The sequence below is a fragment of the Neoarius graeffei genome, chromosome 12 (assembly GCF_027579695.1).
Source record: "Neoarius graeffei isolate fNeoGra1 chromosome 12, fNeoGra1.pri, whole genome shotgun sequence".
NCBI classification, from domain to species: Eukaryota; Metazoa; Chordata; class Actinopteri; order Siluriformes; family Ariidae; genus Neoarius; species Neoarius graeffei.
The window spans coordinates 693,603-713,489 of NC_083580.1; the positions used below are offsets into that span (position 1 = coordinate 693,603).

The 19,887-nt window shown below is 48.0% G+C and overlaps 1 protein-coding gene across 1 annotated transcript in view; it reads left to right on the forward strand.

The window, feature by feature from the left end:
- Nucleotides 1–19,658, forward strand: part of arsib (arylsulfatase family, member Ib) — a 68,159-nt gene extending 48,501 nt beyond the window's left edge. The window contains exon 4 of the transcript XR_009655709.1: nucleotides 19,645–19,658. The gene's annotated coding sequence lies outside the window, so the exon portion shown is untranslated. The remainder of the gene's footprint in view (nucleotides 1–19,644) is intronic.
- Nucleotides 19,659–19,887: the final 229 nt, after the last annotated feature.

The window sequence follows — 19,887 nt, forward strand, 5'->3', positions numbered from 1 at the left end:
TCTGTAGTGCAATAATTGATTAACCCCTGTGTGTGGTCCCTCTGTAGTGCATTCGGTGGTTAACCCCTGTGTGTGGTCCCTCTGTAGTGCACTTAGTGAGTAACCCCTGTGTGTTGTCCCTTTATAGTGCATTAGTTGATCAACCCCTGTGTGTGGTCCCTCTGTAGTGCATTCGGTGGTTAACCCCTGTGTGTGGTCCCTCTGTAGTGCACTTAGTGAGTAACCCCTGTGTGTTGTCCCTTTATAGTGCATTAGCTGATTAACCCGTGTGTGGTCCCTCTGTCGTGCACATAGTGATTAACCCATGTGCGTGGTCCCTCTGTAATACACTAAGTGATTAACCCCTGTGTGTGGTCCCTCTGTAGTGCACTTGGTGATTAACCCCTGTGTGTTGTCCCTCTGTAGTGCAATAGTTGATTAATCCCTGTGTGTGGTCCCACTGGAGTGCACTCAGTGATGAACCCCTGTGCATGGTCCCTCTGTAGTGCACTAAGTGATTAAGCCCTCTCTGTGGTCCCTCTGTAGTGCATTAGGTGATTAACCCCTGTGTCTGGTCCCTCTGTAGTGAACTAAGTGATTAACCCCTGTGTGTGGTCCCTCTGTAGTGCACTAAGTGATTAACCGCTGTGCGTGGTCCCTCTGAAGTGCATTAGGTGATTAACCCCTGTGCGTGTTCCCTCTGTAGTGCATTAGGTGATTAAACCCTGTCTGTGGTCCCTCTTTAGTGCATCAGTTGATTAACCCCTGTGTGTGGTCCCTCTGTAGTGCACTACGTGATTAACCCCTGTGCGTGGTCCCTCTGTAGTGCACTAAGTGATTAACCCCTGTGTGTGGTCCCTCTGTAGTGCACTAAGTGATTAACCCCTGTGCGTGTTCCCTCTGTAGTGCACTAAGTGATTAACCCCTGTCTGTGGTCCCTCTGTAGTGAACTAAGTGATTAACCCCTGTGTGTGTGGTCCCTGTGTAGTGCATTAGGTGATCAAACCCTGTGTGTGGACCATCTGTAGTGCACTAAGTGATTAACCCCTGTCTGTGGTCCCTCTTTAGTGCATCAGGTGATTAACCCCTGTGTGTGGTCCCTCTGTAGTGCACTACGTGATTACCCCCTGTGTGTGGTCCCTCTGTAGTGCACTAGGTGATTAACCCCTGTGTGTGGTCCCTCTGTAGTGCACTAGGTGATTAACTCCTGTATGTGGTCCCTCTGTAGTGCATTCGGTGATTAACCCCTGTGCGTGTTCCCTCTGTAGTGCATTAGGTGATTAAGCCCTGTCTGTGGTCCCTCTTTAGTGCATCAGTTGATTAACCCCTGTGTGTGGTCCCTCTGTAGTGCACTACGTGATTAACCCCTGTGCGTGGTCCCTCTGTAGTGCACTAAGTGATTAACCCCTGTGTGTGGTCCCTCTGTAGTGCACTAAGTGATTAACCCCTGTGCGTGTTCCCTCTGTAGTGCACTAAGTGATTAACCCCTGTGTCTGGTCCCTCTGTAGTGAACTAAGTGATTAACCCCTGTGTGTGGTCCCTCTGTAGTGCACTAAGTGATTAACCGCTGTGCGTGGTCCCTCTGAAGTGCATTAGGTGATTAACCCCTGTGCGTGTTCCCTCTGTAGTGCATTAGGTGATTAAACCCTGTCTGTGGTCCCTCTTTAGTGCATCAGTTGATTAACCCCTGTGTGTGGTCCCTCTGTAGTGCACTACATGATTAACCCCTGTGCGTGGTCCCTCTGTAGTGCACTACGTGATTAACCCCTGTGCGTGGTCCCTCTGTAGTGCACTAAGTGATTAACCCCTGTGTGTGGTCCCTCTGTAGTGCACTAAGTGATTAACCCCTGTGCGTGTTCCCTCTGTAGTGCACTAAGTGATTAACCCCTGTGTGTGTGGTCCCTGTGTAGTGCATTAGGTGATCAAACCCTGTGTGTGGACCATCTGTAGTGCACTAAGTGATTAACCCCTGTGTGTGGTCCCTCTGTAGTGCACTACGTGATTAACCCCTGTGCGTGGTCCCTCTGTAGTGCACTAAGTGATTAACCCCTGTGTGTGGTCCCTCTGTAGTGCACTAAGTGATTAACCCCTGTGTGTGGTCCCTCTGTAGTGAACTAAGTGATTAACCCCTGTGTGTGTGGTCCCTGTGTAGTGCATTAGGTGATCAAACCCTGTGTGTGGACCATCTGTAGTGCACTAAGTGATTAACCCCTGTGCGTGGTCCCTCTGTAGTGCATTAGGTGATTAACCCCTGTGTCTGGTCCCTCTGTAGTGCACTAAGTGATTAACCGCTGTGCGTGGCCCCTCTGAAGTGCATTAGGTGATTACCCCCTGTGTGTGGTCCCTCTGTAGTGCACTAGGTGATTAACCCCTATGTGTGGTCCCTCTGTAGTGCACTAGGTGATTAACTCCTGTATGTGGTCCCTCTGTAGTGCATTCGGTGATTAACCCCTGTGCGTGGTCCCTCTCTAGTGCACTAAGTGATTCACCCCTGTGCGTGGTCCCTCTGTAGTGCATTAGGTGATTAAGCCCTGTGTGTGGTCCCTCTTTAGTGCACTAGGTGATTAACCCCTGTGTCTGGTACCTGTGTAGTGCATTAGGTGAATAACCCCTGTGCGTGGTCCCTGTGTAGTGCACTAAGTGATGAACCCCTGTGTGTTGTCCCTCTGAAGTGCATTAGGTGATTACGCCCTGTGTGTGTTGCCTCTTTAGTACACTAGGTGATTAACCCCTGTGCGTGGTCCCTCTGTAGTGCATTAGGTGATTAACCCCTGTCTGTGGTCCCTCTTTAGTGCATCAGGTGATTAACCCCTGTGTGTGGTCCCTCTGTAGTGCACTACGTGATTAACCCCTGTGCGTGGTCCCTCTGTAGTGCACTAAGTGATTAACCCCTGTGTGTGGTCCCTCTGTAGTGCACTAAGTGATTAACCCCTGTGCGTGGTCCCTCTGTAGTGCACTAAGTGATTATCCCCTGTGTGTGATCCCTCTGTAGTGCACTAAGTGATTAACCCCAGTGCGTGGTCCCTCTGTAGCGCATTAGGTGATTAACCCCTGTGTCTGGTCCCTGTGTAGTGCACTAGGTGATTACCCCCTGTGCGTGTTCCCTCTGTAGTGCATTAGGTGATTAACCCCTGTGTCTGGTCCCTGTGTAGTGCACTAAGTGATTATCTCCTGTATGTGGTCCCTCTGTAGTGCATTCGGTGATGAACCCCTGTCCGTGGTCCCTCTGTAGTGCATTAGGTGATTAACCCCTGTCTCTGGTCCCTCTTTAGTGCATCAGGTGATTAACCCCTGTGTGTGGTCCCTCTGTAGTGCACTACGTGATTAACCCCTGTGTGTGGTCCCTCTGTAGTGCACTAAGTGATTAACCCCTGTGTGTGGTCCCTCTGTAGTGCACTAAGTGATTAACCCCTGTGCGTGGTCCCTCTGTAGTGCACTAAGTGATTAACCCCTGTGTGTGATCCCTCTGTAGTGCACTAAGTGATTAACCCCACTGCGTGGTCCCTCTGTAGTGCATTAGGTGATTAACCCCTGTGTCTGGTCCCTGTGTAGTGCACTAGGTGATTAACCCCTGTGCGTGTTCCCTCTGTAGTGCATTAGGTGATTAACCCCTGTGTCTGGTCCCTGTGTAGTGCACTAAGTGATTAACCCCTGTGCGTGGTCCCTCTCTAGTGCACTAAGTGATTCACCCCTGTGCGTGGTCCCTCTGTAGTGCATTAGGTGATTAAGCCCTGTGTGTGGTCCCTCTTTAGTGCACTAGGTGATTAACCCCTGTGCATGGTCCCTCTGTAGTGCATTAGGTGATTAACCCCTGTGTCTAGTCCCTGTGTAGTGTATTAGGTGAATAACCCCTGTGCGTGGTCCCTGTGTAGTGCACTAAGTGTTTAACCCCTGTGTGTGGTCCCTCTGTAGTGCAATAATTGATTAACCCCTGTGTGTGGTCCCTCTGTAGTGCATTCGGTGGTTAACCCCTGTGTGTGGTCCCTCTGTAGTGCACTTAGTGAGTAACCCCTGTGTGTTGTCCCTTTATAGTGCATTAGCTGATTAACTCCTGTGTGTGGTCCCTCTGTAGTGCACTAAGTGATTAACCACTGTGTGTGGTCCCTCTGTAGTGCACATAGTGATTAACCCCTGTGTGTGATCCCTCTGTAGTGCACTAAGTGATTAACCCCAGTGCGTGGTCCCTCTGTAGTGCATTAGGTGATTAACCCCTGTGTCTGGTCCCTGTGTAGTGCACTAGGTGATTAACCCCTGTGCGTGTTCCCTCTGTAGTGCATTAGGTGATTAACCCCTGTGTCTGGTCCCTGTGTAGTGCACTAAGTGATTATCTCCTGTATGTGGTCCCTCTGTAGTGCATTCGGTGATGAACCCCTGTGTGTGGTCCCTCTTTAGTGCACTAGGTGTTTAACCCCTGTGTGTGGTTCCTCTGTAGTGCACTAGGTGATTATCTCCTGTATGTGGTCCCTCTGTAGTGCATTCGGTGATTAACCACTGTGCGTGGTCCCTCTCTAGTGCACTAAGTGATTCACCCCTGTGCGTGGTCCCTCTGTAGTGCATTAGGTGATTAAGCCCTGTGTGTGGTCCCTCTTTAGTGCACTAGGTGATTAACCCCTGTGCATGGTCCCTCTGTAGTGCATTAGGTGATTAACCCCTGTGTCTGGTCCCTGTGTAGTGTATTAGGTGAATAACCCCTGTGCGTGGTCCCTGTGTAGTGCACTAAGTGATTAACCCCTGTGTGTTGTCCCTCTAAAGTGCATTAGGTGATTATGCCCTGTGTGTGTTGCCTCTTTAGTACACTAGGTGATTAACCCCTGTGCGTGGTCCCTCTGTAGTGCATTAGGTGATTAACCCCTGTCTGTGGTCCCTCTTTAGTGCATCAGGTGATTAACCCCTGTGTGTGGTCCCTCTGTAGTGCACTACGTGATTAACCCCTGTGCATGGTCCCTCTGTAGTGCACTAAGTGTTTAACCCCTGTGTGTGATCCCTCTGTAGTGCACTAAGTGATTAACCCCTGTGCATGTTCCCTCTGTAGTGCATTAGGTGATTAACCCCTGTGTCTGGTCCCTGTGTAGTGCACTAGGTGATTGACCCCTGTCCGTGGTCCCTCTGTAGTGCACTTAGTGATTAACCCCTGTGCGTGTTCCCTCTGTAGTGAACTAAGTGATTAACCCCTGTGTGTGGTCCCTGTGTAGTGCATTAGGTGATTAACCCCTGTGTGTGGTCCCTCTTTAGTGCATTAGTTGATCAACCCCTGTGTGTGGACCATCTATAGTGCACTAAGTGATTAACCCCTGTGTGTGGTCCCTCTGTAGTGCAATAATTGATTAACCCCTGTGTGTGGTCCCTCTGTAGTGCATTCGGTGGTTAACCCCTGTGTGTGGTCCCTCTGTAGTGCACTTAGTGAGTAACCCCTGTGTGTTGTCCGTTTATAGTGCATTAGCTGATTAACCCCTGTGTGTGGTCCCTCTGTAGTGCAATAAGTGATTAACCCCTGTGTGTGGTCCCTCTGTAGTGCACTTGGTGATTAACCCCTGTGTGTTGTCCCTCTGTAGTGCAATAGTTGATTAACCCCTGTGTGTGGTCCCACTGGAGTGCACTAAGTGATTAACTCCTCTCTGTGGTCCCTCTGTAGTGCACTAAGTGATTAACCCCTGTGTGTTGTCCCTCTGAAGTGCCTTAGGTGATTACGCCCTGTGTGTGTTGCCTCTTTAGTGCACTAGGTGATTAACCCCAGTGCGTGGTCCCTCTGTAGTGCATTAGGTGATTAACCCCTGTCTGTGGTCCCTCTTTAGTGCATCAGGTGATTAACCCCTGTGTGTGGTCCCTATGTAGTGCACTACGTGATTAACCCTTGTGTGTGGTCCCTCTGTAGTGCACTAAGTGATTAACCCCTGTGTGTGATCCCTCTGTAGTGCACTAAGTGATTAACCCCTGTGCGTGGTCCCTCTGTAGTGCACTAAGTGATTAACCCCTGTGCATGGTCCCTCTGTAGTGCACTAAGTGATTAACCCCTGTGCGTGTTCCCTCTGTAGTGAACTAAGTGATTAACCCCTGTGTGTGGTCCCTGTGTAGTGCATTAGGTGATTAACCCCTGTGTGTGGTCCCTCTTTAGTGCATTAGTTGATCAACCCCTGTGTGTGGACCATCTATAGTGCACTAAGTGATTAACCCCTGTGCGTGGTCCCTCTGTAGTGCAATAATTGATTAACCCCTGTGTGTGGTCCCTCTGTAGTGCATTCGGTGGTTAACCCCTGTGTGTGGTCCCTCTGTAGTGCACTTAGTGAGTAACCCCTGTGTGTTGTCCCTTTATAGTGCATTAGCTGATTAACCCGTGTGTGGTCCCTCTGTCGTGCACATAGTGATTAACCCATGTGCGTGGTCCCTCTGTAATACACTAAGTGATTAACCCCTGTGTGTGGTCCCTCTGTAGTGCACTTGGTGATTAACCCCTGTGTGTTGTCCCTCTGTAGTGCAATAGTTGATTAATCCCTGTGTGTGGTCCCTCTGTAGTGCACTAAGTGATTAACCCCTGTGTGTGGTCCCACTGGAGTGCACTCAGTGATGAACCCCTGTGCATGGTCCCTCTGTAGTGCACTAAGTGATTAACCCCTGTGTGTTGTCCCTCTGAATTGCCTTAGGTGATTACGCCCTGTGTGTGTTGCCTCTTTAGTGCACTAGGTGATTAACCCCAGTGCGTGGTCCCTCTGGAGTGCATTAGGTGATTAACTCCTGTCTGTGGTCCCTCTTTAGTGCATCAGGTGATTAACCCCTGTGTGTGGTCTCTATGTAGTGCACTACGTGATTAACCCTTGTGCGTGGTCCCTCTGTAGTGCACTAAGTGATTAACCCCTGTGTGTGATCCCTCTGTAGTGCACTAAGTGATTAACCCCTGTGCGTGGTCCCTCTGTAGTGCACTAAGTGATTAACCCCTGTGTGTGGTCCCTCTGTAGTGCACTAAGTGATTAACCCCTGTGCGTGTTCCCTCTGTAGTGCACTAAGTGATTAACCCCTGTGCGTGGTCCCTCTGTAGTGCACTAAGTGATTAACCCCTGTGCGTGTTCCCTCTGTAGTGCACTAAGTGATTAACCCCTGTGCGTGGTCCCTCTGTAGTGCACTAGGTGATTAACCCCTGTGTGTGATCCCTCTGTAGTGCACTAGGTGATTAACCCCTGTGTGTGTGAGTCCCAGTGTATCTGTGTCTGTTCGAAACAGTGCAGTGTCGCGTCCTGCTGGTGGAGAGTGAACAGTAATTCGGGGTCAGAGTTACAGCTGTGCAGCTGGAGCTGATTATTAATTATTCAGAAGATAAAGAGGTCTGGAGCAGATCAATATTATACCACATTGTGTGTAAAAGTTTTGGCACCTTCAATTCAATGACGCCCACATAAGGGACCTGACACAGCACTTCTGATGTATTTTTTCACATGTATTATTATTTATTAGCTGAATGCTTTTAACAGATTGAAAAATGCGAAAAAGTATTGTCACCCTGCTGGGTACTACTTTGCAACACAGGTAAATCAGAAGCACCGCTGAGCAGAGTCGTTTTTGATTAATTTAATCCTGTCTGTATGTGGTGAAAGTTTGATTTCCTGTCTCTTGGTTCATTTCCTGTTCCACTTCAGAGTCAATCACTGTCCCACTCTGCAGAGTTTCACCTTCTTTGCTGTTTCTCTTTCCTTTCCTGCTGAAGTCCACTTCTGCATATAAAATGTCGGCTTGGGGAACGAAGTCTTTCCAAACACAAAGAGAAAAGTGAATGTTAGAGAAGAGTCTTCAGGTTTGCAGTGAAGCTACAAATCTATTTCATCCAAATCATAAATAAATATCTTTATAAACCTGGATTAAAAGACTTTGCTCAGCTCAGTGACATTATTAAATAAAGAGCTGTGTGTAATTTAGCACTCATTAGCTCGCCATGTTAGTGTGCTAGATTAGATCAAGTTTTTGTGATAAAATTCAGTGAGATGAATAAAATTGTAGTTGATTAGTTGTATTAAGAAGTGAAGTGTATTAGAAATTACAGGTCTCAGTGTATTATAGACTCAGATGGTGAGACTACACTTTCTTTACATTGACATTTTCAAGCAGAAATATCATGAAATGCTCTTCTCTGCAGAAATTAAATCAAATACACCTTTGATTTTGTCACGTATCTGAAGGAAAACTGGTGAAAATCGGCGTGTGTATGTGAAAGTTTTTTTAGTGTTCTCTTTTGTGAATTGTGATTAATTTAATGAACCAAACTGATAAAGCAGAAAAAGTGAAGTCTGACCAGGTGAAGTGTGAGAGGGTCGTGATGTTCGGTTCAGCGTGATGGTGAGACAGCACAGTGCGGTGATGAGTGTGAGGATCACCGCCATCATTCCACACAGCAACAGGAAAACTTTACTGTCCACTACACACACACACACACACACACACTTCATCAGGAACCTCATCAGAATGGAACAGAGTTCATGTTCATCTCACACTTTCACTCAAACACGTTTATTCCAGCATCTGAACAGGATCAGGAAAGGAAGATGAGTCTCTCTCGCTCTCTCTCGGAATTAAACAGGAATTATTTTCCTCTGGGGCGGCACGGTGGTGTAGTGGTTAGCGCTGTCGCTGTTAGGGTTTTGCTGGGATTCGAACCTGGTTCGTTGGTGTGATAATCCAGCAAACCCCCACTAGGCCACCAGGGGGATGACTCAAATGCAGAGGCGTGAGGCGGAAGTAGAAAAAGAATCAAAAGGTTTATTTAAACTATATACACTATATACAGGGCAAAACAAAAGACAAAAAAAAACCAAAGAGTATAATCCAAAAGAAAAGCAAAGTGCAAAAATTCAAAAGCTAAGAAGATCAAAAAACACAGTACAAAGGAAACTGGAGATAAACATAACAGCACAAAGACTCCGTGACAAGAGGACTGAACTCAGGGGTATAAATAGACAAACTAATTAAGGACACAGGTGAAGATAATTAGGCAATTAACACAAGACACAGGAACAGTGGCGGCCTCTAGAGGCCAAAATAAACACGACATGAAAAGGAAATAACAGCGGCCTCTAGAGGCCAAAACAGTCCTAGTCCTAACAGGACCCCCCCCTCTAGGAGCGTCTCCTGACGTTCCCAGGGCGATCCGGATGGGCCGAATGGAAGTCCCGACATAGTTCTTTATCAAGGACATCCCGAGCAGGAACCCAGCAGCGCTCCTCAGGACCATAGCCCTCCCAGTCCACCAGATATTGCAACCCGCCGCGGACCCGGCGGGAGTCAAGCAGGCGATTCACAGTGAACACAGTCTGCCCCTGGAAGATGCGGGGGGGTGGGGGGTTCCTAGGGGCAGGGGCATACGTAGACGTCAGTACGGGCCGTAACAGGGAAACATGGAAAGTGGGGTTGATCCTCAGAGTCCGGGGCAACTGGAGCCGGTAGGAGACAGGGTTCACCCTGCGCACCACCTTGAAGGGGCCAATGTAGCGAGGAGCAAGCTTGCGGTTCTCCACCCGCAGTGGAAGGTCCTTAGTGGACAGCCAAACACGCTGCCCAGGGCGGAAAGCGTGTGCAGGTCTTCTATGGCGGTTGGCCTGAGTCTGGTTGGTTCTGGAGGTCTGTATGAGGGTCTTCCTGACCTTGCTCCAGGTCTTGCGACACCGTCTCACATATTGGTTGACCGAGGGCACCCCCGCGTCCTCCTCCTGGTCCGGGAACAGAGGTGGCTGGAACCCGAATTGGCACTGGAATGGCGACAGCTTGGTGGCCGATGACTGCAGGGTGTTGTGGGCGTACTCCGCCCATGGCAGCCAGGTGCTCCACGATGTCGGGTTATCCATAGCCAGGCCTCGCAGGGTGGTTTCCAGGTCCTGGTTGAGCCTCTCCGTCTGACCATTGGACTGTGGGTGAAACCCAGAGGAGAGGCTGGCAGTGGCTCCGATGACCTTGCAGAACCCGTGCCACACTCGGGAGGAGAACTGGGGCCCTCGGTCTGAGACGATGTCCTGTGGAAGACCAAAGACTCGGAAGACATGATTAAACAAAAGTTTCGCAGTTTCAAGAGCAGAGGGGAGTTTGCACAGTGGTATGAAGCGGCAGGCCTTGGAGAATCTGTCAACTAAGACCAAAATGACCGTGTTACCTTGTGACTCAGGGAGACCCGTGATAAAGTCGACTGCCACGTGGGACCAGGGACGCCGGGGAATGGTCAGAGGATGCAGGAGACCCTGGGGACGCTGTCGTGGGTTCTTGGTTCTGGTGCAAACCTCACAGGACAGGACAAATGACCTTACTTCCTTCTCCATGTTAGGCCACCAGAAGCGTCTTTTCAGGAAGTCCAGGGTCCTCCGAGCTCCCGGGTGGGCGGTGAGAGGGGAAGAGTGACCCCACTGGAGAACCTTGGCCCGGGCTTGATGTGGGACGTACAAGAGGCCTGGTGGCCCCGTCCCAGGACCGGGGTCCTGGCGTTGGGCTCGTCGGACAGCCTCCTCAATACCCCAGCGGACAGGGGCCACAATCCGGGACACAGGGATAATAGGCCCGACTTCATTCTCCCTGTTAGTGGCAGAGAACAGTCTGGACAGTGCGTCAGGTTTGGTGTTCTTGGAGCCGGGGCGGTATGAGAGGGTGAAGTCAAACCGACTGAAAAACAGGGCCCACCTAGCCTGTCGAGGGTTCAGTCTCTTGGCTTGCTGGAGGTACTCCAGGTTCTTGTGGTCAGTCCAAACCAGGAATGGATGTTGTGCTCCCTCCAGCCAGTGCCTCCACTCCTCAAGGGCCAGTTTGACCGCTAGCAGTTCTCGATCCCCCACATCGTACCGGGACTCAGCAGGACTCAGGCGGTGGGAGAAGTAAGCGCAGGGGTGCAGCTTTCCTTCCGAACGTTGAGAGAGCACCGCGCCGACACCACTGTCCGAGGCGTCCACCTCCACGATGAATGGTTGGGAGGTGTCCGGGAGAACCAGAATGGGTGCCGTGCAGAAGCGGTCCTTGAGGTCTTTGAACGCCTTTTCTGCCTGAGGAGACCAGCCATAAGATCCACCTGTCCCTTTGGTGAGGTCTGACATGGGTGCTGCCACAGAACTGAAGTTCCTGATGAACTTGCGGTAGAAGTTAGCGAATCCTAAGAACCGCTGAACCTCCTTAACGGACTTGGGAGTAGGCCAATCCCGGACGGCCAGGGTCTTGGCAGGGTCCATTTGGAGTTGGCCTGTCCGTACAATAAATCCCAGAAAGGAGACCTCGGGAACATGAAATTCGCATTTCTGGGCCTTGGCGAACAGATTGTTCTGTAGCAGCCTCTGGAGAACCTGGCGGACATGGTGGCGGTGCTCCTGCACGGTCTTGGAAAAGATAAGGATGTCGTCGAGGTAGACAAAAACGTATAGGTTAATCATGTCCCTTAAGACGTCGTTGATTAGGGCCTGAAAAACAGCTGGTGCGTTGGTGAGTCCGAAGGGCATCACCTGGTATTCGTAGTGCCCAGACGGGGTGTTAAAGGCAGTCTTCCACTCGTCTCCCTGTCGGATACGGATGAGGTGGTATGCGTTCCGTAGGTCCAACTTGGTGAAGACGGTGGCGCCTTGGAGCAGGTCGAAAGCTGTGGACATCAGCGGAAGGGGATATCGGTTGCGCACAGTGATCTTATTCAGGCCCCTGTAATCAATACATGGTCGGAGCCCCCCATCCTTCTTGCCGACAAAGAAGAAGCCGGCTCCAGCAGGTGAAGTGGAGGGTCGAATAAACCCAGAGACCAGGGCATCTTTGAGGTATTCCTCCATGGCCTTGCGTTCTGGCTGAGAGAGTGAAAACAGTCTGCCACGAGGAGGGGTAGTCCCAGGGAGCAAGTCGATGGCACAGTCGTAGGCCCGGTGCGGAGGAAGAACGGCGGCCCTGCTCTTGCTGAATACCTCCTTGAGATCCCAGTACTCTGTGGGAACTTGAGATAACTCGGTGAGATCAGGGGGCTCGGCAGGAGACACAGGAGAGCTAGAGAGCAGACAAGAGGCATGGCATGCAGGGCCCCATTCCACAACCTGGCTTGTTACCCAGTCTATGCGAGGGTTGTGGCGAGTAAGCCAAGGAAGGCCTAGAATAACTGGGAACTCAGGTGAAGGAATCAGGTGCAGGGATATTTCTTCCTTGTGACCTTGAGACTGGAGGAAAACTGGAGAAGTAACTTGGGTGACTCTTCCATCACCTAACGCTTGGCCATCGAGGGCAGACACAGACAGTGGGACTTCAAGAGGTGCAGTCGGAATATTGATGCTTTGGGCGAAGTGAATATCCATAAAGTTCCCAGCCGCCCCTGAGTCTATCAAAGCTTGACAAGAGTGGACAGACTCACCCCAGGAGATGGAGACCGGGATGTAGATTCCTTGGCCAGGGAGTCCGGGAGAGAGGGTAGGCCCCGTCACAACCCTCCCTCGGCTGGACGGGGCGGTCCTTTTCCCAAGAGTTCGGGACATGATGCTCGGAAGTGACCAGGCTTGCCACAGTAGATGCAGCACTTGTCCCTCCTTCTGCGCTCCCTCTCAGATGCGGAGAGGCGAGTACGACCCACTTGCATGGGTTCTGGACAGTCATTGAAGGAGGTAGACGGTCTCCAGGTAGAGGTAGGGAGGCTGGGGGGGCTCAAGGCTTGGTGGCGTTCTCTCATCCTGTTGTCCAGACGAATAGCATGTGAGATGAGGGTTTCGAGGTCACTTGGGCATCCAATAGAGGCCAGACCGTCCTTGATGGGGTCAGACAGACCATGGTGGAAGGCTGACACCAGGGCAGTCTCGTTCCATCCACTTACTGCTGCGAGTGTTCGGAACGAGATGGCGTAATCTGCGACGCTTCCTCCTTGCCGGATGGACATGAGCTTTCGGGCTGCGTCGGTACTGATGTCTGCCTGATCGAAGACCCGAAGCATCTCTTCAGAAAACAGCTGGAAATCAAAGCACTCAGGTCCCTGTCTTTGCCAGATAGCAGTAGCCCAGGCTCGCGCCTTACCAGCTAATAAGGTGATCACAAAGGCAATCTTGCGGCGATCCGTAGTGTAGGTGGTAGGCTGAAGCTCAAAGGTGAGTTGACACTGGGTAAGGAACTCTCGGCACTCACTGTGCTTGCCGTCATACCTCTGTGGTGCAGGAAGGCTGGGTTCGCGAGGTGAAGAAGGCAGCATTGCAGGAGGCACTGGAGCAGGAGTGGGAGCTGGATCAGGAGCAGGAACTGGATCAGGAGCAGGAGATGCAGGCAGAGATGTCAGCTGTGCCAGGGTTTTCCCAATTTGCTGAAGCAGTTCCTCGTGGCGAGCGAGGGCCTCACGTTGGCTGGTGAGCGTACGTCCATGAGCGTCCATGGTCGCTCCGAAGCGTGTCAAAGCTGCCATAATTCCCTGAAGGTTGGCCGGGTAGACAGTTGAAGCAGCCTCTGCTGAGTCGGTCATGACGGAGTCTTTCTGTTAGGGTTTTGCTGGGATTCGAACCTGGTTCGTTGGTGTGATAATCCAGCAAACCCCCACTAGGCCACCAGGGGGATGACTCAAATGCAGAGGCGTGAGGCGGAAGTAGAAAAAGAATCAAAAGGTTTATTTAAACTATATACACTATATACAGGGCAAAACAAAAGACAAAAAAAAACCAAAGAGTATAATCCAAAAGAAAAGCAAAGTGCAAAAATTCAAAAGCTAAGAAGATCAAAAAACACAGTACAAAGGAAACTGGAGATAAACATAACAGCACAAAGACTCCGTGACAAGAGGACTGAACTCAGGGGTATAAATAGACAAACTAATTAAGGACACAGGTGAAGATAATTAGGCAATTAACACAAACACAAGACACAGGAACAGTGGCGGCCTCTAGAGGCCAAAATAAACACGACATGAAAAGGAAATAACAGCGGCCTCTAGAGGCCAAAACAGTCCTAGTCCTAACAGTCGCCTCACAGCAAGAAGGTCCGGGTTCGAGCCCCGGGGCCGGCGAGGGCCTTTCTGTGTGGAGTTTGCATGTTCTCCCCGTGTCCGCGTGGGTTTCCTCCGGGTGCTCCGGTTTCCCCCACAGTCCAAAGACATGCAGGTTAGGTTAACTGGTGACTCTAAATTGAGCGTAGGTGTGAATGTGAGTGTGAATGGTTGTCTGTGTCTATGTGTCAGCCCTGTGATGACCTGGCGACTTGTCCAGGGTGAACCCCGCCTTTCGCCCAGAGTCAAGTTTATTTGTTTCGCGCTTTTAACAATAAACATTGTCGCAAAGCAGCTTTACAGAATTTGAACGACTTAAAACATGAGCTAATTTTATCCCTAATCTATCCCCAATGATGAAGCCTGTGGCGACGGTGGCAAGGAAAAACTCCCTCAGACGACATGAGGAAGAAACCTCGAGAGGAACCAGACTCAAAAGGGAACCCATCCTCATTTGGGCAACAACAGACAGCCTGACTATAATATTAACAGTTTTAACATGAAGTCAGTTTCGTTGATGTTATAAACTCTTCATTGATGGAAACTTGAGTGCCTATAAACTTATTCGAAAGCACATCCAATCCCAGTAATTTTTTTCACCTGTGCCAAAGTTACACTCATATGACTTTTCACTGCTTTTATCATTCATATGTTCTTTATTGTTCATGTCTTGTGCACGCTGACCCCTAGTCAGCTGGGATAGGCTCCAGCTTGCCTGCAACCCTGCGCAGGATAAGTGGTTACAGATAATGGATGGATGGATTATTTTCCTCTAACTGCACATCCTCAAGAGCTTTATTCCTCTTGCACTGCAGCAGTTTACCAACAATTACAATCATTTATTTATTAAAAAGCATCATACTTTAATGTTATAGAACAGCAGTTAGTTCTTGTTCCTTTGTTTTTTTCTCTCCCTTGAAGTCAATAAGATAAAAATTGCAGCTTGTCACCACAAAGAAGAACCGTAAACTCCTCTGTCCTTAAAAGTTCCAGCTGTTACACAGCACTGACACTGGAGACTCCTTCCAGAAACGTTACAGAAACATCTCTTTACTTCACCATATCAGCGATTAAACATGTTTGTAATGTGTTTATCAGTGGAGTGTCTGCTGGACACGCCCCTGTGAATGAGCTGCTGTTGCTATAGAAACAGTAACATATTATAACGAGAGCATTAATATAACCCTGCACTACACTCAGAGCTGCTCTTATAGAAAATTAATCAACACCTTCTGACCAATCAGAGTCCAGAACTCAGCAGTGCTGTGATGTAAATACAGTATGATTATTATAATGATGATGATTATTAACGTGTCTCACCACAGATCATGTTTGTGGAAGAACGGTGTGGTGTTAATAACGACTCGTTGTTTTTATTCATGTCGTCTGAAGAATGTTGAGTTTCAGCAGATGGCTGACAGAGTGAAGATCAGCACTGGAGAGACGACGATGATGATTATCTGTGTGAGGAAATGGGAAAGAGGAAACGTTTTATTATAATAATAATAATGGGCGGCACGGTGGTGTAGTGGTTAGCGCTGTCGCCTCACAGCAAGAAGGTTCTGGGTTCGAGCCCCGTGGCCGGCGAGGGCCTTTCTGTGCGGAGTTTGCATGTTCTCCCCGTGTCCGCGTGGGTTTCCTCCGGGTGCTCCGGTTTCCCCCACAGTCCAAAGACATGCAGGTTAGGTTAACTGGTGACTCTAAATTGAGCGTAGGTGTGAATGTGAGTGTGAATGGTTGTCTGTGTCTATGTGTCAGCCCTGTGATGACCTGGCGACTTGTCCAGGGTGTACCCCGCCTTTCACCCGTAGTCAGCTGGGATAGGCTCCAGCTCGCCTGCGACCCTGTAGAACAGGATAAAGCGGCTACAGATAATGAGATGAGATGAATAATAATAATAATAATAATGTGATCAATAACTTTTTACAGTTTACACATTATTTACAGATTTAAGAAAATATGAAAATAAAGGCAAATAAAAAAACATTTAAAAATAAACAAATAAATAAGACACACATACTCCAGACATGGAATAAAGTTGTGTTTAGTGAAGACTGAAAGATAAAAAAAGATTAAAACCGAGTTATTGAACAGTAATTACAGAGTGATGAAGGGATGTTTGTCGAATGGCCACTAGAGGGCGCAGAGCGGTGACTGAAATCATGGCGACTGCACATGAAGTGATGGAGGGACTCAGTGATCAGTGAGTTGGAGAGCAGAGATTAGCGCCTTAGCATCCACACGGCTCTGGTGTCTCTGCGCTGTAAAATAAACACCTGTCTGTGGACAGGATGTAAACATTTCCCCGCACAACGCAGACAGAATAAAAATATAGACATGTTTTTCTCACGACACCCACAAAGTTTGTGTAATTATTTGTGTTCTCGTTATAATCTGCTCCGTGGTGTCCCTCAGCGCTTCCTCCTCTTCACATTTCAATTTAAAACACACTCAAAGATATCAGCTTGTGTAAATGTGTTTCAGTATTCAGTCACCTGACTTTTGCTTTTGAGTTTACTTCTGGTGAATGAAGTGGTGGTCAGACAAACCACAAGTGAAACCGTCTCTGACTATTTTCACAGTTTAGAGGCCAATGCTTGGTTAAGACACCTTCCGAAAGTTGCTCTTTGCGATGGGATTAGAGCCTTAGGCTGCTGGGCCATAGAAGGTTCACGCTGCACGCTGCATGCTGCACACTACACGCTACACGCGTGTAAAGAAAAGTGGACAAACGTAGCATGACTTGCTCTGGGCCATAGAACGGCGTTCACGCTGCACGCTGCACACTTCACGCGTGAAGCGTGAAATGAACATGCACACTTTTTTCTAGGCGTGAAGATGGAAATTCCAGTCAATGCATGCGGTCACCGCCGCGCCAGCCAATCAGAACGGGTCTAGGGAGATAACTCTATGCTTTCAGGGGAAAACTTCAGAAAAAATATAATTGAATGGTATAATTGAAAAATAGTTCTTCATCGGGATTGTCAAGCAGATTATAGAATGTTCGGTGAAATTCACCACGGGTTTCTCTCAGAAGGAAGTGTTCTCGGCTCCAAATTCTGTTCCTTTTTCTCTTCCTCTGTCTCAGTAAAAGCAGAATGAGGCAATCGTCGTCATCCGAAGAGTCCGTATTGTTGGTTACTCGGTCAAAGTAGAACAGACGCAACACGTGAACATCCAAGCATGAAGTTTAATGGCCCAGGGTCCGGTTCTTCACGTGAACGTGTAGCGTGCAGCATGCAGCGTGCAGCGTGAACCTTCTATGGCCCAGCAGCCTTACATGTTAACAAAGAAGGATTTTTTCTTATGAGTTGGAAAGTTATCCATCCGTTGAGTTCCCCGACATCTCAAACTACCTGGTGCTGCAGACATCGTTCTACACGGACACGCAGATGAAAACCTGGAAAAGCCTGGAGGAAAACAACTACTTATATGCGTGTGGGTTAAATATCTGGGGATCAGGACACTACAAGATAAATCCTGTATCATTTTTGCCCAGGTAAGGAGGAATTTCTAGGCTTTTTGTACGCGTCTTTGCGGTAGTTGCAAGGACGCAATAAGTTTTAGTATCAGGTGTAAACAAACCACAGCTGCTCGATTCCCAGTCCTCCCTGCTCTTCTCTTCCAGCTAAATTATCCACAAAGATCCACAGAAACCCCTTTAAAGTCCTGGGTATTGCACGCATTATATACACATTAGTCTACAACATGGCGACCACGACCAATCAGTAAACAAAAACATCTGAGGACTGAAGCGTCTCCTCAAAACATCACAAAATAAGGGAAAATGGTGAGAAAAGTGATTTACAAATCCAAACAAAATAAATAAGAGGAATTAACAAACTTTTCATGAAGTGATCACTGCAAACTCGAGCATTCTTCGACTCGGCTCCCTTCCATCACAGCGAAAAGTTCAAGAGGCACTTTTTAAAATAAATTTTTGTTAAAATCTTTTACTCTTTCACCCTTTTTTTTATCACCTCATGGGGAACCCGGAAGAAACTTTTATCAGTTTTGTAGGTAACACAGTCCGTCTAAGAACTACAACAGTCCCTTTAAGAAACTACAGGTCCCATCGGCCAGCTTCTGCATTGACCTGCGTCACGGCTGGGCGGGATCACCTACGTCACATCCTCCAGGAAGCAATAAGTGACCCGGAAATCCGCCATACTTCCTCTTTTGGCGCCGTGAATTCAACACGGACACAAGGAGAACTTCTCTCTCTCGTCTTGGACTTCAAGCCGTCCGGACACAAAGAGATACCCTGCACCAGAAAACCCAAGAAAAGACGTCTTTCTTGCAAGAATCAGAGTTTCACGCTTTTCTTTTACTTACCTTTGGCCACGGTAGAGTCCAGAATCGCGTGATTTTAAACTCAGATAGAGTTACAACCGGTTTTTGTTTGTCTATCAGTAACGTTACCAAACTGCCGCCAAGCAGTTAATTCAAAATTAGAAGTGACCAGATCCTTCTAATTTTAAAGCGCTGTGCACATTGTCTGATCAGAGACTTTCTTTTCATCACGAGCGACCACGCACCAGACCAAGAAATTCTCTGCGCTTCACGGAAGTCTCCACAACGATGAAACTCCAAAAGTCTCAGAACATCTTCTCATAATCTCACGTAGAGGCGAGATACCAAAGTAAGACTGGCAAATTTTGGGCATAAAACTAGTCTTAGGAATTAGCTTTATGAAGCAGTGTGAATTTAAACTCAGGAACGGTTTAATTGTGTACACTGTAGACCCTCAGGGTATTGAATTAATTATTGTTCTATTGTTGTCCTCTCAATTGTTTAATAGATAGGTTTTGCATGCTCTCTTTTCCTTTCTAACACTTTAATTTCAGTATTACACATATTTTGACCTCATCAAGGTTTCAGTGGATTTCGGAATGTATAAGCTAGTGAATTAGCAATCAGAGCTAATTCTATTGTTGTAGGCCACAGGCCTCTCACACACACATCTTAATTAGCAACACAGAGCTAATTCCTTTGTCTCCACCATGTGGGTTAGCTACTGGCTAATCCTTTGTTCTCCTCAAATCCCACCCCACACACGGCTAATTCTTTTGTCTCATTAGCAAGCTAGGCTAACCTTTTGTTTAGGCCACAAGGCCTACACCACGTGGACACACACATACACCCACACACACACAAACACATCTTAGCTAGCAACTCAGAGCTAATTCTTTTCCACGTGGTGACACACATAAATAATAAAACACATACGCATGCACACACACACACACACACACACACACTCATCAAGTATATATCATATTTGTATATATCTCAACTGCTATTCATTTTTATCTTTGTTATAATAAATTCAATTATTCTGTTAAACTGTGTCTGTGTTGCTTCCATATTCCTTGAAGTCACCCAACCTCAAAGAATTCCAAGGTGCATATGAGTTGTGTAATACGGTAAGTGGTCATAATAATTTGGAATATACCATAATTTAGCTGTTTGGTAATTTATTATTAAGCACCAAAATTAATGGTATTAATTAATGAGACTGATTCAATGAGACTGATTTAATGAGATTAATTAATGAGACTGATTTAATGAGATTGATCACTCAATTACCAATTGCACCTACAGTTTCATGGTTTGTTTGATTCAAGCCCAAAACAACACAAGTGTAGGGCATTTTAACGACTAGCCAGGCGCCCCAGTGATAATAAAACTTTGTGAACAGTGAGCTCAGCTGACCACCACTTCATGTCTTGCAGATCTACTGAGACGGCTGTGATGTTGGATGCAAGCAACCTACTGTATATCCTTCACTAAGTTTTAATCACAGTCTCCGCTGCAGACATTAGCTAGCTGTTAGCATGCTAGTTTAGATATTATCTAGTTGCTAGCATGCTAATTTGTTTTGTTTATTTGCTGAAGCTGAGGTAATGCAGCTAAGCTTTACATTCTCTTCTGTCTTTGAGTAACAGAATCTTTAAATAATATTGACTTCAAATTTT